Genomic DNA, 22,466 nt, shown 5'->3' with positions numbered 1-22,466 from the left:
TTGACACACATACACCTACCTCCTGGAGAGTGTTCTTGATCTGGCCAACTGTTGTGAAGGGTGTTTTCTTCACCAGGGAAAGAATTCTTCGGTCATCCACCACAGTTTCTGTGGTCTTCCGGGTCTTTTGGTGTTGCTGAGCTCACCGGTGCGTTCCTTCTTTTTAAGAATGTTCCAAACAGTTGTTTTGGCCACGCCTAATGTTTTTGCTATCTCTCTGATGGGTTTGTTTTGTTTTTTTCAGTCTAATGATGGCTTGCTTCACTGATAGTGACAGCTCTTTGGATCTCATCTTGAGAGTTGACAGCAACAGATTCCAAATGCAAATAGCACACTTGAAATGAACTCTGGACCTTTTATCTGCTCATTGTAATTGGTATAATGAGGGAATAACACACACATAGCCATGGAACAGCTGAGAAGCCAATTGTCCAATTACTTTTGGTTCCTTAACAAGTGGGAGGCACATATGCAAACTGTTGTAATTCCTACACGGTTCACCTGATTTGGATGTAAATACCCTCAAATTAAAGCTGACAGTCTGCAGTTAAAGTACATCTTGTTTGTTTCATTTCAAGTCCATTGTGGTGGTTTATAGAGCCAAAAATGCTAGAATTGTGTCGATGTCCCAATATTTATGGACCTGGCTGTATGTGTCAAATACACTACTTATGATCAGCGCAAGAATCTGACAAAGCGAGTGCGTCTTGCAGCTTGGGATGCATTTGTGCTAGTAGTGCAGAACTTCCTTGGGAATAGACGATCTGCAAACTATGCTGAATTAGTAGTCAACATGCTTACAGCATATGAACAACTTGGCTGCCGAATGTCATTGAAAGGCATTTCTTACATTCCCATCTTGACTTTTTCCCACCTAATTTGGGACACGTAAGTGATGAACATGGAGAGCGGTTCCATAAAGATATTTCTACAATGGAGAACAGGTATCAAGGCTGCTGGAATCCCAACATGATGGGGAACTACTGCTGGTTTTGCAACGGGAAAATATGACCGTTCACAAAAGAAGATGCCTGAAGCACTTTTAACAGTACTGGGCCTTACTCAAGTAAGACTTTTAAACTGAAAAACGAGACTTTTTGAAATTGAGTTATTTCCTTACATTTTTATACACTGTTTTCTACGCAAACTTTGATGTAGATCAGGTAATTGTTGGAGTAAAACTCGTTCTGTTAAAAATTATTCAATGCTTTCCAAGTGCTTAATTCATTTAGGCATACTTATGCATAGCAAAATTTTGTGACGTATTACAACAATTCTGACTTCGGATTTGTAATCCGCACACTCGATTTAGTATAGGACAAATGATTTTTGCCCAGTAGCAGACGAAATGTTTTTTGTTGTTGCGTGGTGTAACTTGATGTCCCAATGTGTTTTGTGCTCTCTCAATGAGGTTGTGTTTGTCTTTGACAATTTATGCATCTATTTATTTGTTTTATCAATTTCGATAAAGATCCATTTTTGGCTATATATTTTTGTATTATATCTGTGTATATGCTGAGTGCCTGGGTTTGCCATTTACTGTAGTACATGACAACCTTTTCTAACAAACCTATAACCAGCTCAGTGCCACACGTGGATCTAGAGATCTCCCCATTTATTGCTCCAATTCTTCTGCTAGATTTATTTTAAAATGTCAGCTTAGGGGGTGTATCCTTTCTCATAGATGTGCCCTTTTAGCTGAAGGCATTTGAAGGACAGAAATCACCATGTGCTTCTGTCTCAGTCAGCAAGACAGAGAAATTAGAAAACAAGCAAAACAGTAGGTTGTGCTATACAGGTACAGTTCATTGAATAACTCAGTAGCTATAATACATTTTTAAATATATGCATGTCACTGTCATATTGGTGTTTGACCGTGACGCGGTTGCCGTGCAGACTCATTGCTTGTGGCAACGTGTAGTTTGTGGTTTGCATGTGTACTTCCCCTTTAAGTTGTGTCTCCCTGCTGTGTGGTGTGCGTGGGGTTAATATCCTGACTTGGTTAGATCAGGGTGTGGTCTCTTCTAGCTATTTAGCCTCTGCTTGAAGGTTAGTTGTGCTCTAGCCTTGCTATGGGCTGGAAGCTATTCTCCATTCTGTGGCTGTTCCATCTGCCCAGTCATTGAGGGCCATCTTGTTGGACATCGAGGTCTCTTAGCAATGTCATTCCTTTGTCTCCCTTGTATGTGGGTTTTATGTTCAGGGTTTGTTGTACATCTTGTTTGTTGTTACATGTCTGGGATGTTGTTGGTGTTTGTCCCTGCATGTGTGCAAGACGTTTCCCTGTGTGTGTGTTGTCCCTCCGGTAGGGGGTTGGTTTCCCGGAGGGGGGAACCATTTTCCTATGATGTGCAGTTGCTGGAGTCCTGGTTCGTGTGTGTCAGTACGGACTGCATCTGGAAGGTGTTTGGATGGCAGCACGTTTATTTGGGTTTCAGGTTACTTCAGCCGTGTTCTTCTTTGGTGTCTTCCAGCAGCTGCAGCAGCAGCAGGTAAGTGACCATATTTACTGTTGTGGTTGGTTTAGTTGTCTCTGGCCACTGGTTACTTACCTGTCATTTCCTTAGTGTTGTTGTCCTTTGTTGCTAGGCCTGTGGGAGACTCTGGCTCATCTGTGTCGTGGATTTCCCTTTCTCCATACCTCAGGGATTTCAAGGTTCTGAGGTTTCGGCGTATGGGCCCTCCTACCATTAGGGTCAGCTCATACAGAAAGAAGACTAGAGCCAGGATGCTGGGATCAGGTCACCCCCTAAAGCATCCCTAAAGTTATTCTGAGGATAGGTTAGCAATATTAAAAGTCTGGAGAATCCTTTTAATCAAGACCTTTAAATTAATTAATTAAAATTATGAATTTTGGAGGAATCCAGAAACTTAAGGTATAATACAAGGTTAGCAATTTTGATTATTACATAAGGGCGAAAGAAATGGGGATACCTCTGCAGATTCTTAGTCGATAGCCAAACCTTATCTCCTACTATAAAATCTAACCCCTGAGAATGTTTTCTGTCTGCATGGGTTTACTTCAGGGAGATCATGTCAAACTAATCTTATTGATTTTTTTGATTGGGTGACTAAAATAATAGATGGCGGAGGTGCAGTAGACATCGCTTATCTAGACTTTAGTAAGGCTTTTAAAGCTGTCCCACATAGAAGGCCTATCAATAAATTGCAGTCTTTAAGCTTGGACTCCCATATTGTTGAATGGATTAGGCAGTGGCTGAGGGACAGTCAACAGAGGGTTGTAGTCAATGGAGTATATTCAGACCATGGGCTTGTTAACAGTGGGGTACCTCAGGGATCTGTTCTTGGACCCATATTGTTTAATATCTTTATCCGCGAAATTGCAGAAGGCCTAGATGGTAAGGTGTGTCTTTTTGCTGATGACACAAAGATTTGTAACAGGGTTGATGTTCCTGGAGGGATACACCAAATGGAAAAGGATTTAGGAAAACTAGATGAATGGTAAAAAATCTGGCAACTAAAAGGTAATGTTGATAAGTGCAAGATAATGCACCTGGGGCGTAAAAACCCAAGAGCAGAATATAAAATCAGTGATACAGTCCTAACCTCAGTATCTGAGGAAAGGGATTTAGGAGTCATTATTTCAGAAGACTTAAAGGTAGGCAGACAATGTCATAGAGCAGCAGGAAATGCTAGCAGAATGCTTGGGTGTATAGGGAGAGGCATTAACAGTAGAAAGAGGGAGGTGCTCATGCCGCTCTACAGAGCACTAGTGAGACCTCATTTGGAGTATTGTGCGCAGTACTGGAGACCATATCTCCAGAAGGAGGAGAGCTACTAAACTAGTACATGGATTGAAGGATAAAACTTACCAGGAAAGATTAAAGGACCTTAACATGTATAGCTTGGAAGAAAGACGAGACAGAGGGGATATGATAGAAACTTTTAAATACATAAAGGGAATCAACATGGTAAAAGAGGAGAAAATATTTAGAAGATGGCTTGGGGCCAACAATTTACCATCTGGAGGATTCTCAGGGGATAGATTTTGGTTTCTTTCAATTTCATATGCCAGATATGGGTGAAATGGTGGAACTTACAATGCACACAGATAAGATAGGCTTTGGTTTTGATTCTGGAGGGTGGACTGCACCGAAGGTTCAAAATAATGCTTCTACCTTAACATTTTTAGATCCTGGCCTAAAAGTGATCACAAAATTAAAACTAGTAAAAGATAATGCTCACCCCTCCTCTCTGGGGTTCAGTTATTTGGCTGATTCCAAGAATATTAAGTATTTGTGATCCATAATCACTGTTACTTGATTTTGAGCTCCTTCCAAAAAGTGGTGCTATTTTTCAAAGGCCCACTTAATGGCAACAATTCCCAATATCATAATTCCTTTCAATAGCAGAACATTTACGGGGAAAAAAGCGCAAGGTCTGAGAAGTGCCAGTGTTCCTTGTGAGAGCAGGGCATTTACCTCCACCTCAGAAGCATCCACCTCACCCACAAATGATTAGTTTGATCTGGCTGAATTAATACAAGAGCATCAAGAAAACACCTTTTACTAAAATGCATTAACAGTTTCAGGTCGCTAGTGACGTAAATCTGCCCCATTCTTAGTCACTGTGATTTGACAGTTACAGAAAAATCTTTAACGACTTTGCAGTAGTAATTTGCGAACTCAAGAAAACTCTGTAGGGCCTTGAGAGACATGGGTTGTACCCACTCCATGATTGCCTAGACTTTTGTGGAGTCCATCTTAAAGGCTTTAGGGGTAAGGTTGTACCATAAAAAGGCACCTCCTAGACCCCAAACACACATTTCTCTGCTTTGATGTATAACTAGTTCTCCCAGTGAATCTGTAGCACCATCCTAATATGTGATATGTGCGATTCCCAGTTAGGGGAAAAATAGTATATCATTCAGATAAACTACCATAAATTACCCAATATGCTCTCTAAAAATATTGCTTACCAGATATTGAAATACTGCAGGAGCATTCCCAAATGGCATAACCAAATATTTAAAATGGTCCTCATAGTTATTAAATGCCGTTTTCCATTCATCTCCTTCCTTGAAACAGATGAGATTGTAAGCACCACTGTGGTCAAATTTAGAAAACCACTGAGCCCCTAGAATCTGGTTAAGTAAATCAGGGATCAAAGGCAGTAGGTACAGATTTTTTATTGTGATTTCATTCAATTCTCTATAATCTATGCATGGTTTATGACCCCTATAATTTTTACTCACAAAGAAAAATCCTGCTCCAATAGGAGAGACAGAAGGTCAAACATGACTCCTCTGTAAATTATATTGTATATACTCTCGCATAGCCTGATGTTCTGGACCTGAGAGACTGTAAATATGTCCCTTGGTATATTTCACAACAGGTAGCAATTTTATTGCGCAATCTTAGGGTCGATGAGGTGGGAGGATCTCCAAGTCAATTTTGGAGAATTCTAGACATGAGCGAACCACAAGAGATTCGTTTTGAGCCCGGTTCACTGAATTTTGGTTCAGACCTGAATCAGGCCAAACTGAAGTTGCTCCAATTGCCCTAAAAGTTGGTATATAACCCTCTCTAGACTCCTAGGATTTTTTTTAGGAAAACTTATATCTCTTTTATTTATTTTTTTATAAAAGAAATTTCCCTCTTCTTCCTCCCCAAGCTATGGAGCTTAATGACAGCAATAGTAAATGATGTCTGAGTGACACTGACATAGCTGTGGGTAAACGCATGCTTGACAGAATTAACATACAGAGTGTTTAAAAACACACAGTGCTGGCACATGTGTTATGCCTTTTTTTATTCCAAAGCTTCCAAAAGCTTATCTATTACACAAGGTGGGCACCCAAATAACAGGTAGATTACACAGTTTATTAACCCCAATTTGAGAATAAAAGCATAATAGAATTGCTTATCTATTAAACAAGGTGGGCTCCGTTCAGTTAGATAGCCCTGTGCCATAAACAGGGGATTGATACAAACTACTTTGTCTCCTAAAGATCCTTTCAGTTTACAGAGCCTGCACTGTGCTGCAGTCTCCCTGTACCCCCCCTACAGTGTCTGAAAATGCTCCCTATGATCTCCCTACACTGTCCCTTCACTGTCCGTATCCCAGATTATACTATTAAAAGCTCTGTAAAACACTGTCCCTAGCACTTGTCAAATCTGTCCCTATGCTAAGTTCACTGAAAAATGGTGTAGTCCAGGCAAGATGATGCTTTTTATACGGTTGTGACATCACAGGGGCTGACTATCTACGGATTGGCTGGTTGCAAAGCATTTTGGGTGATCCCTCATTCCTAGACTTGTTACTTTGTAACATGTGCAGCATCCATTTTAGAAAAATCTGATTCGTTAGCATTAGAGATGAGCGAATTTCTCAAAAATGAGATTTTTCCATTTTGCCCAATTTTTTGAACAAATTCGGTTTGATCCGATTTTATATGTGGCGAATCGCGTTAAAAATGCTATTTCCTAGCTGCAGAGAGCCTTTATAGTGGTGTAGAACACTGTGCCTTGCAGTAACAGGCATAGGGAGCCTGCTGTGGTAGTAAAACAATACTGTGAGTCAGTATGACATGCAGATGACAGGTGTTGCTCTTAGAATCACTGCACACTTTACTTATTTAGGCAGTTATGAGGCCAAAACTGACCAAATAACTCAACTGTGAACTCAGCCTTACAGGTCAATATCAGCGTCAAAAAGAAGCACACTCCTTTTACACCTGAGCAACAGCAACTGATTCCACATAGATGTCTATAGAACCTGTTCTATTAAACGCTTATACAAGTAGAGCCCCCCAACAGAGTGGAGAGGATGTCAGCAGTAAGTTTGTGTTGACGTCACTGATTATTTTGCCCTTCCTCTGATTCATCAGAACAATAACCACTAAAAGAACGGATCCTGTCTGTGGAGCATCCGCCTTCACTTTGTCAGCATTTGGTCAGTAATCCATCAGTATTGCTAAAGCCAAAAAAACCTGAAGTGGATCCAAAACAGAGATGACACATGAATGGAATATTTGCATGTCTTCTGTGTTTTGTACCTACTCCTGCTTTTGGCTACCAAATCATAAGCCAATTCTGATGCAAAATAGAGACCATGTCATGCAGGCCTTACAGCTGTTACATAGACAGGATCCATTGTGTGTCTCGTTTTTCCTTCCTTCTGACAGATCAGAAGAAGGGTCAAATAAATGATGATGTCAGCCAGGCCGAAAGGCAAAATAGTGGCCCAGTCATGAAGTAGTCAGGGTGGGAACAGCATGAGAAGTCCAGAGTGTCCCTATGACATAGTGGTGAGGTGGAAGCAGCATGAGGAGACCACAAAGTGGCCCAAGGACAGAGTCTGGAGGTGGGAGCAGCATCAGGAGGAGGCCACAGGGTGTCACAATGACAGTGTGGAGGTGGCAGCAGCAGCAGCAGCATGAGGAGACCACAGAGTGGCACAATGACAGTGTGGAGGTGGTGGTGGCAGCAGCATCAGGAGGAGGCAACAGGGTGGCACAATGACAGTGTGGAGGTGGCAACAGCATCAGGAGGCCACAGAGTGGCACAATGACAGTGTGGAGGTGGTAGCAGCAGCATCAGGAGGAGGCCATGGGGTGGCACAATTACAATGTGGAGGTGGAAACAGGAGCATGAAAAGACCACAGAGTGGCACAAGGACAGTGTGGAGGTGGCAGCAGCATCAGGAGGAGGTCACAGAGTGGCACAATGACAGAGTGTGGAGGTGGCAGCAGCATCATCAGGAGGCCAGAGAGTGGCAAGGTGAAATAGTGTTAAGCTAGCAGCATCAGGAGACCACAGGGTGGCAAGGTGACATAGTGTGCAGGTGGCAGCAGCATCAGGAGACCACAGGCTGACAAGGTGACATAGTGTGGAGGTGGAAGCAGCATCAGGAGACCACAGAGTGGCAAGGTGACATAGTATGGAGGTGGCAGCAGCATCAGGAGACCACAGAGTGACCCGGTGACAGAGTGGGGAGGTGGGTGGCAATACCAGTACCTGGTGAATATGGTGGGTGAAAGAATGAGCACTTGGCATCAGATGTGTCGCATCAGGTGGGTTGCAGCATCAGAATAATAGCTGAGGCAGGTAGCCAGCAGAAACCGGTCTCTCTTGTCAAAGTGTTGGTGTGGCACCATGGAGGATCTAGTCTGATGCATCAGGCAAATCCTGGCTGATCCACGCCTTATTCATCTTGACAAAGTCAGTCTCTCCACATTTTGGCTGGACAGACAAGTTCTTCTTGGTGTAACTATGGCCCCTGCTGCACTAAATACCCACTGATGCCACACTACTGGCTGGGCAGGACTGCTTTTCCAGGTCAAACTCTGCCAGGTGCAGCCACAAATCAAGTTTGGCTGCCCAGTAGTCCAGCGGATCTTCAATGTGGGGTGGCAGGGTACTGTCCAAATATGCCACCACCTGCTGGTTCAGGTCCTGCTCCAGGTCTAGCTGCTGCGGCTAGTGAGTAGTTTCTTCACTAGGCAGGTGAAGAAAGCTTCTCATTAGTGACTCTAGACTCAAGTGCTGCTGATGGAGCTGAAACTGCTCCTACCCCCCCCACCCTGCCACAGCAGCCATGGCAGAGGAACGTGAGCGGAGAGGGCCCCCCGGTCAGACCTCCGAGAAGATGGACGATGGCGCAGATAGGCCACGGCCAGTTCACTACATAGGATGTCTCTATAGTAGTTAAGTTTTTCCTCCCTCTAAGCGGGTGTAGAAAAGGCCCCCATTTTGGACCGGTAGCGAGGGTCCAACAAGGTGGAGAGCCAGAAGTCATCCCTGTGCCGAATGGTGACAATTCAGCTGTCACTACGCAAGGAAGTGAGCATGCATAGGGTCATTTGTGCAAGTGACTCGGAGGGACTCCCTGCCTCCATCTCCACTGCATACTGCCGTGGTGTGTCTGGGTCCTCTGCCTCATCTTCCTCATCGCCCTGTAGCTCCTCTGGCTGCTCCTGCTCCTCCTCTCCTGTCACCTGTGTAGAAAAACCACCTATTTCACTACACACTGCTTGTGCTCCAATGTCCTCCTCCTCCTCTTCCAGTTCAGCCCCCACAGGGCTCATGTGGCCGTGAGATCTAGGCGCCACATCTCTAGGCACCTGACCAGCCAGATTTACTGTTCCAGGACATGAAGCAGTGGAATGACATTGTTCATCCTGTAGTCCTGGCGAATGACAAGTAATGTGGCCTCCTCAAAGGGCCTGAGCAAATGGCAGGTGTGACGCATGAGCTGCCACTGGCTGACATCGAAGTTACACAGGGGAGTACTCCTGTCTGCTTGGATCATCAAGAAATCGTTTATGGCCTTTCTCTGTTTGTAGAGTCGGTCCAACATATGGAGGGTGAAATACTAACGGGTGGAAACGTCGCATATCAGCCTATGTTGGGGAATGCCGTTCTGCCGCTGCAGCTCAAGGAGGGTATGCTTTGCGGTGTACGAGTGGCTGAAGTGCATGCAAAGTTTCCTGGCCATTTTTAGGATGTCTTGCAGATAGGTGCAAGACTTCAGTAACCGCTTGTCAACCAGATTGAACATGTGTGCCATGAAGGCGCATGGCTCAGCCCTCCTTGATGCAGCATTGACACCATGTTCTTCCCGTTGTTGGTCACCACGGTTCTGATTTTGATTTTCTCGCAGAGAAAGCCAGGATTCGATTTCTTGATGAAGGACACGGAGCAGTTCCTCCCCTGTGTGACTCAGTTCGCCCAGGCAAACGAGGTGCAGAACCGCATGAGACTGCCATGCCCTGCTCATGTGGTATGCTGGAGGGACACTGTGACTTGTCCCTGCAGTGGAGGCTGAGGACACGGTGGAGGATGAGGAGGCAGAGACGGACATTGTTGCAGGACCAACAGCTTGAGAAAGAGGAGGAGGAAGTGGCATCACCTGACCAAGTTGCTGGTGTGGCTGTGTATTGACCATAGTTACAGCTCCACACGTCAGCGCTGCCGTGCACCTTGGCAGACACCGACAGGCTCAAGAACTGGCCCACCTTCTGTTCTACATACATGTGCAGGGCTGGTACTGTCTTTTTGGAAAAGAAATGACGACTTGGGACTCTCCACCTCGGCTCGGCATAAGCCATCAGTTCTCTGAAAGGTGCAGAGTCCACCACTTGGAAAGGAAGGGACTGCAGCACTAGCAAATTGGCCAGGAGCACATTCAGCTTCTGCACCTTTGGATGAGTGCACGCATACTGCTGTCTCTTGGCAGTCGCTTTGGTGATCGATTGCTGGCGGAATGACTGACGAGGAGTAGGAGCATGAGCATCGGGACCAGCAGATGATGGGAAGGACAGACAATTGCTGTCACGCCCTGCCCTGTGGGTGTTCTGAGGAGATCTATCAGAATTGCTGCACGTGACTCTATCTGACAGTTTGTTTTGTTGTGGGTTTGAACAGAATCCCACCTCCCATCCGGTGTGGTTTATGTGGTTATTGGTGAGGCTATTTATTCCTCCCTCTCCCTATAGCCTTTGCGGGTTATAGTTCTTCCTTGTTTGAGCTCTGGAAGTTTTGGTGGATAGTCTGCTCCAACTCATCTATAGATAAGTCCTTTTCCCTTTTTCCTTCTGTGTCTGTTTTTTCTAGGCCCCTAGAGTGACGCTAGCTCCTTCAGTTGTGGAAGGAGCTGGTTGTCTCTTTCCCTCTTCCCTACAGCTGAGGGTTTGGTCCAGTTTTACAGCTTTAGGTATGTGGGCATGTGCATATCTACCATCGAGATATGCACATGGGCATAGCAGCGTAGGCAAAGTATCTTAGGGATTGCTAGGAGGTTACCCCTTTGTTCCCTAGCTTTTGGGGCCTAGTGTCACGGCCACGGTTATGGCCATGACTCCTTGGGAGCCGCATACAGTTGTCCGCGGTTTTGGGTTGTAGTGTCAACCGCAGCTTGAGGCATAAGGTTGTTAGCTTCAGGTGCGGTTGCCGCGGACAACAGCTATGTGTGCGGTTCCCTCGGAGTTGTGTGTGCGTTTGTAAGCACTTTTGTATGTCTGTGTGCACTTTGTTTATTTTTGGTGTGCACTGACATTTTCCCATCACTGTGGCTGTCCGTGGCAACGTTTGGTTGTATTATGTACATGTGGTGGCAGTGTCCTGGCCTTCGGGCTGACTCCCAGGACACGCTTGCCACCCATGTCGTTGCCTGCGGCAACAGTCAGTGTGTCTGTAGTTTGGACACTTCCCCTTTAAGTTACAGTATGTTTTCCCTTCTGTGGTTTTGGAAGGGTTAACTCCCTTTCAGTGTGTGTGAGTCACGGGGTGTGTTTTCCCTTTCAGTGTGTGTGAGTCACGGGGTGATTGTTGGGTGTGGCCTCTTGGCCCTATAAAGCCTCAGTTGTAGTCAGTAGCCAGAGAGGGTGTTTCAGCCATGTTGGCTGTAGACATCCTCCTGGTTACTTACCAACTGCCAGTGGGGGCCAACCTTCTGGTCATAAGCAAATATATATATGTCCTTTGGTGTCTTGAAGATGTGTTTGGTTTTATGTTTCTTTATTGCACCTGTGGTCCTGGGTTCCCGTGTGTTGTGTGTTTGTATGCTGAGTCCTGCTGTCTGTGGGCAGTACATCCACATGGGTTCCAGGCTTTGTTGTCTGTGGTAGGTCTCTGTTATGTTTGTGACAAGTACCTGCCATTGTCATAGGTTGCATTTGTTTCCCCTTGCTTGCAGCTTGGCCAGTGAGACTCCTGTTCCTCCGGATCCAGAAGGAACAGGATGTCTTACTCGGACTCCTAGCCTAGGGACCGGCGGAGGGCGAGTAGGGATCCGAGGTTCCTGCGCATGGGTCCTCCTACCTTCAAGGTCGGCCCATACAGGTAGGAGTTAGGGTCAGGTTAGGGACGCTGTAGGAGGTGACCTGCTCCCTAATCCTGTTTGTCCTGGTCAAGCAGCGACCATCATCCTTCGGCACACGGCTGAGGGTTTCCCCCATCCTCAGCCGTGACACCTAGTCAGTTGTTTTGTTTGCTTTGCAGTGCTCTGCTTCCTTCCCTTGTCATACCTCCCGCGACAATATAACCTGCCGTACCGTCATTTTTTGCAAAATGGAGACTATTGATGCTTTGGTTGATCGCATGCAGGGATTGTCTTTGAAGGTAGCTTACCTCGGCAATTCAGTTGCACGATGTCAGAGTACTTTGCCGTCTGGTGCCTCTGGGGGAAACCAGGTCTGCCTGGAACCTAAGGTCGCTCTCCCTGATAGGTTTTATGGGGGAAATAATAACTTTGTCCGGTTCAGGGAGTCCTGTAAATTGTATTTTCATCTGCGTCCGATTTCATCTGGAGACGAAAACCAGAGAGTAGGGATTATTATTTCTCTGCTAAAAGGTAACGCTCAGTCCTGGGTTTTTTCTCTGCCGACCGGTTCTCAGTCCATCCAGTCGGTGGATGAATTTTTCGGAGCCCTGGGCCTGATTTATGATGACCCTGACCTGGTCTCCATGGCTGAATCTAAGTTGCGCAGGTTGTGCCAGGGATAACGCACTGCTGAGTCGTATTGTGCTGAATTTAGAAGATGGGCGACTGACTCGGAGTGGAATGATCCTGCACTCAGTAGTCAGTTCTGTCAGGGGGCTATCTGAGAGATTAAAAGATGCCCTTGCATTTCATGAAAGACCTGATTCTTTGGAGGCGGCCATGTCTTTGGCCGTACGGATTGATAGATGTCTTAGGGAGTGATGCAAGGTTCCCTTCGGGCAGGGGGTGCTGTCTGGTGGGGAATCAGTCCCTCCTGTCCCTCGGGGTACTTTGACACCTGAATTAGGGGTTGGAGAGGAGCCTATGCAATTGGGTCAGGTTACTTCTTGCTCTGGTAATAGGAATTTTAGGAAGCTGAATAGACGGTGTTACTTCTGTGGTAAAGAAGGTAATTTCGTTAATATGTGCCCTTTTACTAAACCTCGAAGTTGTAATGAAAAACTAATAGGGGATCCCTTCAAAGAAAAAAAAAAACTCCCTTACTCTTGGTAGCGTGAATGGGGAGTCAGAGCAGGCATATTTGTATCCTACCTGCAGTACCCGATTCCTCCTGCCAGCCATGCTTTCTGCCTCCGATTTTCGTATGGATCCCGAAAAGGTCTGTGCTGTACTGGAATGGGACTGGCCGGAGAATCAGAAAGCCCTGATGCAGTTTTTAGGATTTACTACAGAAAATTAATCCTGAATTATTCCACCATTGTCAAACCTTTGACAGATATGACTAGGAAGGGCGCTGACTTCTCTGTCTGGTCGAATGAGGCATTACAGGCTTTTTCTGCTATTAAGAAATGTTTGCTGCTGCGCCCATTCTGATGCAACCTGATGTGTCTCAACCTTTTTATTGTGGAGGTTGACGCGTCAGAAGTGGGAGTCGGAGAAGTCTTGTCGCAGGGTCCCTCTCCTGGCAAATGGCGCCCGTGTGCTTTTTTTCTCCAAAAAACTCTCGGCCGCAGAGAGAAATTAGGATGTTGGGAATAGAGTTCTTGGCCATCAAATTGGCCTTTGAAGAGTGGCGCCATTGGCTAGAAGGGGCTACCCATCCGATTACAGTATTTACTGACCATAAGAATCTGACCTACCTGCAATCTGCAAAGCGTTTAAATCCTAGGCAGGCTAGATGGTCATTGTTTTTTACCAGGTTCAATTTTGTGGTCACCTATCGCCCTGGGATTAAAAACATCAAAGCGGATGCGTTGTCACGTAGAGTTCCGGGGGGGGAGATTCGGAGGATCCCGCTCCGATTTTGGCTGATGTGGTTGGCGTTTCCGCTCTTTACCCTGAGCTGGAGACAGAAGTGTTGGGAGCTCAAGAGGAGGCACCTGATTCTTGTCCTTCAGGCAAGTTGTGTGTTCCTACTGAACTGCGATACAAGGTGTTCAAGGAACACCTTGATACTGTCCTTGCAGGACATACTGGAAGTAGATCCACTGTGGATCTTATTTCCCGGAGATTCTGGTGGCCAGGGTTGCGTAAAAGTGTTGAGAGTTATGTAGCAGCTTGTGAGACCTGTGCACGCGCGAAGGTGGCTCACACTCGGCCATCAGGATCTCTTTTTCCTTTGTCCATCCCATCTCGTCCTTGAACGAATTTGTCCATGGACTTCATTACTGATTTGCCGAGTTCCTCTGGGAAAACTGTGATTTTGGTGGTTGTGGACCGCTTCAGCAAAATGGCTCGCTTTGTACCATTATCAGGTTTGCCCAATGCGAAAACTCTCATGCAGGTTTTTATTGACAACATTGTGAAATTACATGGCATTCCCTCTGATGTGGTGTCTGATAGGGGGACGCAAATTGTTTCCAGGTTTTGGAGGGCGTTTTGTTCTTGTCTGGGTATTCAGTTGTCTTTCTCTTCGGCTTTTCATCCTCAGTCGAATGGTTAAACTGAGCAAACTAACCAAAACCTGGAGACCTATTTGAGGTGTTTTGTCGCTGAGAATCAGGATGAGTGGTCCTCGTTCTTGTCTTTAGCTGAGTTTGCCTTGAACAACCGTAGGCAGGAGTCAACTGATAAGTCACAATTTTTTGGCACATATGGTTTTCACCCTCAGTTTGGTACTTTTTCTGAGACCGAATCTTCTGGGATACCGGAAAAGGAGACATTCTCTTCCTCTTTGTCATCTATCTGGCAGAAGATTCAAGTTAATTTGAAAAAAATGGGTGAAAGATATAAACGGATGGCTGACAAGAGACGTATGACTAGTCCGGACCTGTGTGTGGGTGATTTGGTGTGGTTGTCCACTAAAAACATTAAGCTTAAGGTACCCTCTTGGAAATTGGGTCCAAGATTTATTGGCCCTTACAAAATCTCGGCCATTGTCAATCCAGTGGCGTTTCGTCTGGAACTTCCGCAGGCGAGGAAGATCCATAATGTGTTTCACGGGTCCTTGTTGAAGAAATATGTGGAACCTGCAGAACCATCTCCTTTGCCTCCTCCTCCTGTTTTGGTTGATGGTAATCTGGAGTTTCAGATCTCTAGAATTCTCAACTCACGGGTTCTTCGGGGTTCCCTTTAGTACCTGGTGCATTGGAGGGGATAGGGTCCAGAGGAAAGAATGTGGGTTCCGGCTACCGATGTTAACGCTAGCCACCTTGTTAATACCTTTCACAGGGCACACCCAGCTAAAGTAGGGCCTGGGTGTCTGGAGGTCACCCGTGGGGGGGGGGGGGGGGGGGTACTGTCACACCCTGCTCTGTGGGTGTTCTAAGGAGATCTGTCAGAATTGCTGCACGTGACTCGATCTGACAGTTTGTTTTGTTGTTAGTTTGAACAGAATCCCACCTCCCATCAGGTGTGGTTCGTTTGGTTATTGGTGAGGCTATTTATTCCTCCCTCTCCCTATAGCCTTTGCGGGTTATAGTTCTTCCTTGTTTGAGCTCTGGAAGTTTTGGTGGATCGTCTGCTCCAACTCATCTATAGATAAGTCCTTTTCCCTTTTTCCTTCTGTGTTTGTTTTTACTAGGCCCCTAGAGTGACGCTAGCTCCTTTAGTTGTGGAAGGAGCTGGTTGTCTCTTCTCCTTCTCCCTACAGCTGAAGGTTAGGTCCAGTGTGTTACAGCTTTAGGTACGTGGGCATGTGCATATCTACCATCGAGATATGCACATGCACATGGGCATAGCAGCATAGGGAAAGTCTCTTAGGGATTGCTAGGAGGTGACCCCTTTGTTCCCTAGCTTTTGGGGCCTAGTCAGTTGTTTTGTTTGCTTTGCAGTGTTCTGTTTCCTTCCCTTGTCATAACTACCGTGACAGTTGCCTTCGGCTAAGGTGGTGGAGCCTTGACTGCCTGAAATTGGGTTTGTGCTACTGGTTGCTGTGGCAGGATGGACCACTATATCAGAGTCACGTTTCTTCTGGGCCACTTTATGGTAACGCTGCATATGTTGACGTAGTGCCGTGGTGCCAACATTAGCACCCTGGCCACGCTTCACCTTCTGCCCACAGATTCTACATATGGCCATGTTCTCCTCTTCCGGTGGTTTAACAAAAAACTGCCACACCGCCGAATAGCTGATTTTACCCCCAACACTACGCACTGACTGACTGCTACCGCCGCTGCTTCCATGAACCCGTGCACCACTACTTTCTGGGCAGGTAGGCTCATGCAAAGCGAGTGGTCTACCCCGGGCACGTTTGGCTACCGACCTCCCACTGCTGCCATCCTGCTGACTCCCGGCCACGCTAGCGACTTGCTGCTCTGCCACCCTCTTCTCCTGATGATGATGAAGCCCCTAATTTACCCAGCTCCCAAGTGTTATCAGCTACATCTTCATCATCAAGTACTGTCTGCACGTCACTGATGTCCTCCTCAAGGGTCTCTGGGTCAGGAGCCTGACCGCTTGCAAAACCAGCTCCCACGCCACTCTCCTCATCACTACTTGCCCGCCTAGCGGAGGAAACAGCGGATGTCTCCTCCACATCTTAGCTGGCCAATAGCTGCTGACTGTCCTCTAGTAGCTTGTCCTCGCTGTATAGTGGAGCTGAGCCCACAGCATATAATACTTTCCTGGCTGAGGGAACAGAAAAGGACAGAGGCAGGTTGAGGACAGGTGAGGGCACAGGACCTCCTCCAGGGCCATGCCAACTAAGGGTTGTGTCTGACAAACCCACCAACTCTTGGCTGGGGGCGTCTGATGTCACTTGGGACGAAGTGGATAACCGAGTCAACCATTCAAGAACCGCTGGGTTGTTGCTGAAGACACGACAGCTAGATGACACCGGGAGTTTAGCCCTCTCACTGCGACTCCTGCTGCCACTCCCCCTTAATCTGCTGCGACCTGTGCCTGCGCCAGAAACATTTAGGCCTCTGCAACTCCCCTAAGCAGGGCTTGGCACTTCTCTGACATACTGTTAGATCAAATAAATAAATAATATAGAAATTAAAACACTGCAAAAAAGTCTGTAAGTTTCTCACTTCACCACACAACGGCTAATAAGCCCTTTTTTCCAACTAATACACGCCAAAATGGGCTTTAGAACATACAACTGCACCGCTGAATGGCAAATATATTTTTTGCCACTAATACATGCCAAAAAGGGCTTTAGAACATATAAATGCACCGCTGAACGGCAAATATATATTGTTTAGCCACTAATACACGCCAAAAAGGGCTGTAATTTTTTCACTTCACCACACAACGGCAAATCGTTTTTTTGTGCCACTAATACACGCCAAAAAGGTCTGTAATCTTCTCACTTCACCACACATCAGTTAATAAGCCCTTTTTTCCCACTAATACAAGCCCAAAAATGCTTTAGAACATAACTACACCGCACAAGGACAAATAAGACGTAGAATTATTTCCTTGTAATAAATCCTGTTAATGGCTGTATCAAACAGCACTTGCACACCAATAACTAGAACGGTTTGCTGGAATTTCAGAGCTGTATAATGGCAATTTGGATCCGCAGTCAGTGCAGCAAGGTGTAATAGGATTGTTCCTATTACCCAGGCTGTAAACTCCCCTACTGAACCCTATTCTGCTTCAATACTGTGGAATCATTCCTGGTGCCAATGTGCAACTATGACCGCTAGGTCTTCACCTTCCCTTCCCAGTAGTCTATCAGCCTGATCTGCAATATGTCAAACTCAAGAACCAGGAAAACAGCAAACAGTTTAACTATCCCAGTTCTTGTGACAGACCGCCCTATCTGTACCCCTAATCAGTGGCATACTGCCAATATAGGCAGACCACGCAGCTGCTATGGGGCCGCGGAACAGGGGGGCCCAGAGCACATGGAAGGCCCCGCCCCCTACCCTACCTGACATCTCTGCTCTGCCATTTTATTCATAATTTACTTCCCACTTGTGTTCCTAACTTCCTATGCTCAGTCAGGGCCCCCTCCGACACCCAAAAGTGAACAGGTAGCACCGATTCCGACCCTGTCCCTGTCTGACCTGTTGTCTATGATCCAGGCTCCTTCCCAGGCACTGTGCCTGCTGCACTGCACTCTAGCCAATCAGCATTTAGCAATTTAGCAGGGCAAAGAACTTGCTGTTGATTGGCCAGTGTATCGCTGACAGGCAGCAGGAGCAGCACAGCAGCTCAAGCACACACAGAACTTTAAGAGCGTGAGTGGCACGGTAGTTGTCCTCTGCGCTCACATGCTGCCCGCCACCTGCCTCAACTCAAGTCTCAAGTCATCAGCCACTCCCTCAGCCCGGACTGAAGAAGCACTCCGGCTCCTTTGGTCACCGAACACAGAGCCGGTCCGGCCAGAATAAACAGTAATGCCCCTGTAGTGTGCCACAAGCAAGTCAGCCGCCCGCCCACAGTAAGAGCACAGCAGTCTTAATAAAAAGTTATGGGTATTCTTTAGGGATGACCGAATCAACTTCGGATAAAACATCCGAAGTCGATTCGCATAAAACGAATTCAGGAAATGTTTTTTTTAACTTCAGCTCATTGGAGTCAATACATTCTAATACTGTACAGAGCTCCTGCTCCATACAGTATTAGAACAAAGTTTTATGCGAATCGACTTCGGATGTTTCATCCGAAGTCGATTCACTCATGCCTAGTATTCCTGATGTGGGGAGGGCAGCAGCAAACAGAGTTTCTGTAGGGTTTGGGGGGGGGGGGGACTGACTGTAGGTTTATAGAGGATTCAGGACAGTGTGAACTAACTACGCAGATTTACTAACATCATCTAGAGAACGAGCAGCCTCACCCCAACCAATCAGCTTTTCCCACAGTTAAACATGCCCTCTTCCTCCAGAGAGCACTTGGGGTTTTATTAGTCCCTAGAGTGGGAATTACATCGCTCTAGAAGCAAGTCACTTCAGTGGTTGAACGGAAGCGCACGCAGCGTTCAGGACTACCCACTGCTAAGTCCTCCATCTTCTGTATATACAAGATGGGAGAAGGAGGACACCTAGCAATGCTGTTTTAAGCCTCATGCACACGTCCATTGAACATGGACCGTGAGATACCGGCCTGGATTCCTGCTGAGTGCAGGTGTGTACGGCGTCATAGGTTGCTATGACGCGGTGCGCTTCGTGACGTCGCTGATGTACAGTAATACACAGTAATGCTATGATCTATACCAGTGTATTACTGTACAGCAGCGGCGGCACAAAGCGCACAGCGTCATAGCAACCAATGATACCGTGCGCTCCTGCACTCAGCAGGAATCCAGGCCGGTATCTCACGGTCCGTGTTCCACGGACGTGTGCATTAGGCTTTAGCTTCACCACTGAAATGCCTGGGGGAGCAAAGAGCAAGCTGCAATTACTAGGTAATTCAATACCTATTGAAAAGTATTGACTAGGGACCTAAGGCGTACTTAGTGAGACCAAGCCAATTACTTAAAAAAAAAATATGACACTTACCCTTTAAAGGGGTTATCCAACTCCTATAATGCCTCCCAAAATGCCCGGGCACCTTACTTACCTCACTACCCGACACACACATCACTCCTAATGCCCGCACGGCCGCCACTGCATCCCCCCGTCATGCGGATGAAAACATCCAGCGACGGGGCAGTAAATAGCAGGCCACAATGGGAACAAGCCTCCCTAGCATCGCGGGTGACGCTAGGGAGGCTAATTTCCAACACGGCCTGCTATTGGCTGCACCCCCCCACCAGGCATAAGTATTACGGTATCTGTATGCGGTGCCTGGGTATTTTGGGAGGCATAATAGGGGTTAGATAACCCCTTTAACCCTTAGTATACCAAAGGTTTTTTCATTTTTGTATTTATATTTTTCTTCCCTATTTTCCTTGAGCCATAACTTTTTAATTTTTCCGTTCACATAGCTGTATGAGGGCTTATTTTTTGCAGGACAAGTTGTACTTTAATATGGCATACAATGTAGTGGGTAGAGGGCAGAAAATTGGGGCGGAATTGGCAAATGGGGGTGTGGCAGGGGAGGAACCAGAAAAGTAGGTGTGATGGGCCAGGGATGGGTAGAGGCGGAGTTAAGCGGGCCCAATTCAGATTCTTGCTATGGGGCCCAATGATTTCTATGTATACCCCTGCCCCTAATGACTGAGTATCCTACCAGCACCTGTCTGACCTGCACTGCTCTCCTGGTCCCCTCTTTACTGGAGCTGAAATTCCCCTGACTGGCAGAGGACATGTTTTGCTGGAGTAGTGCCATCGCTGAACTGACACCTTCCAACTTTGCAAACTTGTTGGGGTGTGTGAGATCAGGGATAGCATCCCTGGCACTCTTCTGTCTGTTTCTCAGTTAGCTACTTCCCTTTCCTGCTCCTTCATACTACCACCTTCCCCTACATCTACCCCATTTAGTGTCTGCACAGTGAGCAGAAAACTCCTTTCCATATTGTCAATGTATCTCAGTGTTGCAATTTGCTCATTTAGATACAGGATCTGTGCTTCCAAACATGGAGCACATAATTGCTAATGGGGATTACACCAAAAATAAAAACAAGGTTAATTATACAATGCAATGAAACTGATAGACAAATGAATAAATGCAGTGCCCTCCTAAAGTCCCTGAATCTAAAGGCATGTAATCTCTTAACACACTAAAGACAAAACACACAGTTGGGAGCAATACACAGGAACATGCTCACAAATTCACCTCTGAGGCCTCGTTCAAACTTCAGTGTTTGGTCAGTGATTTCCATCAGTGATTTGTGAGCTAAAAGCAGAAGTGAAGCCTCCACAGACATAAGGTATAAGGTTCATGTCTCTTGCGAAATTTTGGGAGCCAAACACACTTTCTCAAGCTTGAGAAGGGTGTTTGAATTCTGAAATGTCACAAGTGACGTGCACCACGCTACATATGCCTCCATGGTGCACCATGCCACAGTATTAAAGATGCTACCGCCGTTATTGGACTTTTATGAACAAATACTAATGGACTGCTTTACGTCTGTTGCTTTACGTCTATTTTTGTATATGAGGTATATTTAACAAAGAAATTTGGCTATATATGCATCCTTGCCAGTTTATTGTGATTATTGGACTGGATTGGCAGGTCCTATTTGCAGGAGGACGACAATTAGCAGTGAATTAAACATGGCAGTTGTTCAAGCTATAGCTCGTTTAATCGAGCTGGATTTTTAACACTTGGATGTTTTTAGGTAACTTCATTATAAGGTTCTATTTTATATCAGCATATATTTGCCTGTAGGAAATCACATTGTTACCATATTGGTCCTTCTTAGGATATGTTTAGACATAATTTTTTTATTATGCCAATTTTTCCATAAAGGTTGTTTTTTTGTTTTGTTGTAGAAGAGTGGTCTGCATCACTGTCATGTACAGAGGGCTACAGTAAAGAAAAAAAAAAGTGCAGTACTGTATGTTGGAAGGCAGTGGCAACATGTACATGTTGCAGCCTTCCATTAGAGGTATATGTTTGTTAATGCCAGACTAGAAAATTGATGGTCTATCCTAAGATAGGCCACCAATATTAGGTAGAGTTCACATCATGCAAATATAATTAAGGACGTTAAAACTCAAAACTCCTTGTGGCTGTTCTCTAACTCTAAAAGTCCCTACTATAGGGTCGCCATTTAATTCTCCTACCTACCTCAGTACTGATGCGCTTTCCCCAGGGAGTACCTTGCTCCTCCTGTTTGTCAACTGACCGGCAATGCTAGAGCCGGGTCTCTCGCCGGGTTGGCTGAGCGAGCGGAGGCACGCCTGTGGGCGGGGTGTTTACCCTTTATATTGCAGCACACACGCGGCCACTTCTCGGCCATCACAGTGCCGTGGCTCACATCAAGCCACATTAGTACGCCGACTCTCACACTAGAGAAGTGCAGCTTAGACAGGCTTTTTGTTTTTGGTGCTCTATGCTAATCAGGAGCACAGAAACATGTCGAGCCTTCCATTGTCATCACCCTCGCCAGTCCTGGCTGATAGGTGGCTGTGAATGAGCCATATCAGCTGTTGCATTGATTAGCGTGAGTGTAGAACCATTTTCCTGTCCCCAGTGGATGGCAAAGTGCATGGCCACCTCCTGGGTGACAATTATTTTCAAGTGGCGAGATTGGTACGCTTATTGTGCTTAGCACTGGGTTCTTTGTCTATGCCCAGAGGTCTGTGCTTATGTTGCCAGGGCACAACACATATTTTGTTACATATGGCCCAGTTTGACCCCGATATCACTAGGTTGACAGCCTTTGGTATTGAGGATCAATTACAATAATTTGTCCATGTGCTGGGCTTGTGTGTTAACTGAGATAATAAATACACCATACACCACAGTTTGCCCGAGGTGAATCACGTTGTAGGGAGGGGTGTTATTGTGGCAATACATAGATTATACACCACAGACTGCCCTAGGCTGCACTTGATACCTGTACCTATGTATTTTATCCATCTATCACGATTGGAGGATATACACCCCCTTGTATTTTTAATGTTGAGTATCATTAAACTTTTTTTATTTTGAATTTTAACGTCCTTAATTATATTTGCTTGATTTATTAATTTGGACGTATACCTTTTTCACCATACCATTTTGTTTATAGAGTTCACATCATCGTTAATTTTCCATTTGTCTGATCCATCAGAAGAACA

General features: G+C 46.0%; 1 long non-coding RNA gene across 1 annotated transcript; it reads left to right on the top strand.

Annotated features, from left to right (window-relative positions):
- Positions 1–1,237: 1,237 nt before the first annotated feature.
- Positions 1,238–21,966, top strand: LOC120998652. The gene is made up of 3 exons (XR_005778451.1): positions 1,238–1,370; positions 7,639–7,644; positions 21,956–21,966. It is a non-coding gene; the product is annotated as an uncharacterized LOC120998652 (long non-coding RNA).
- Positions 21,967–22,466: the final 500 nt, after the last annotated feature.

The sequence above is a fragment of the Bufo bufo genome, chromosome 4 (assembly GCF_905171765.1).
Source record: "Bufo bufo chromosome 4, aBufBuf1.1, whole genome shotgun sequence".
NCBI classification, from domain to species: domain Eukaryota; kingdom Metazoa; phylum Chordata; class Amphibia; order Anura; family Bufonidae; genus Bufo; species Bufo bufo.
Note: the sequence above shows the minus strand (reverse complement) of the source record. Positions and strands in the feature narration are given on the sequence as shown.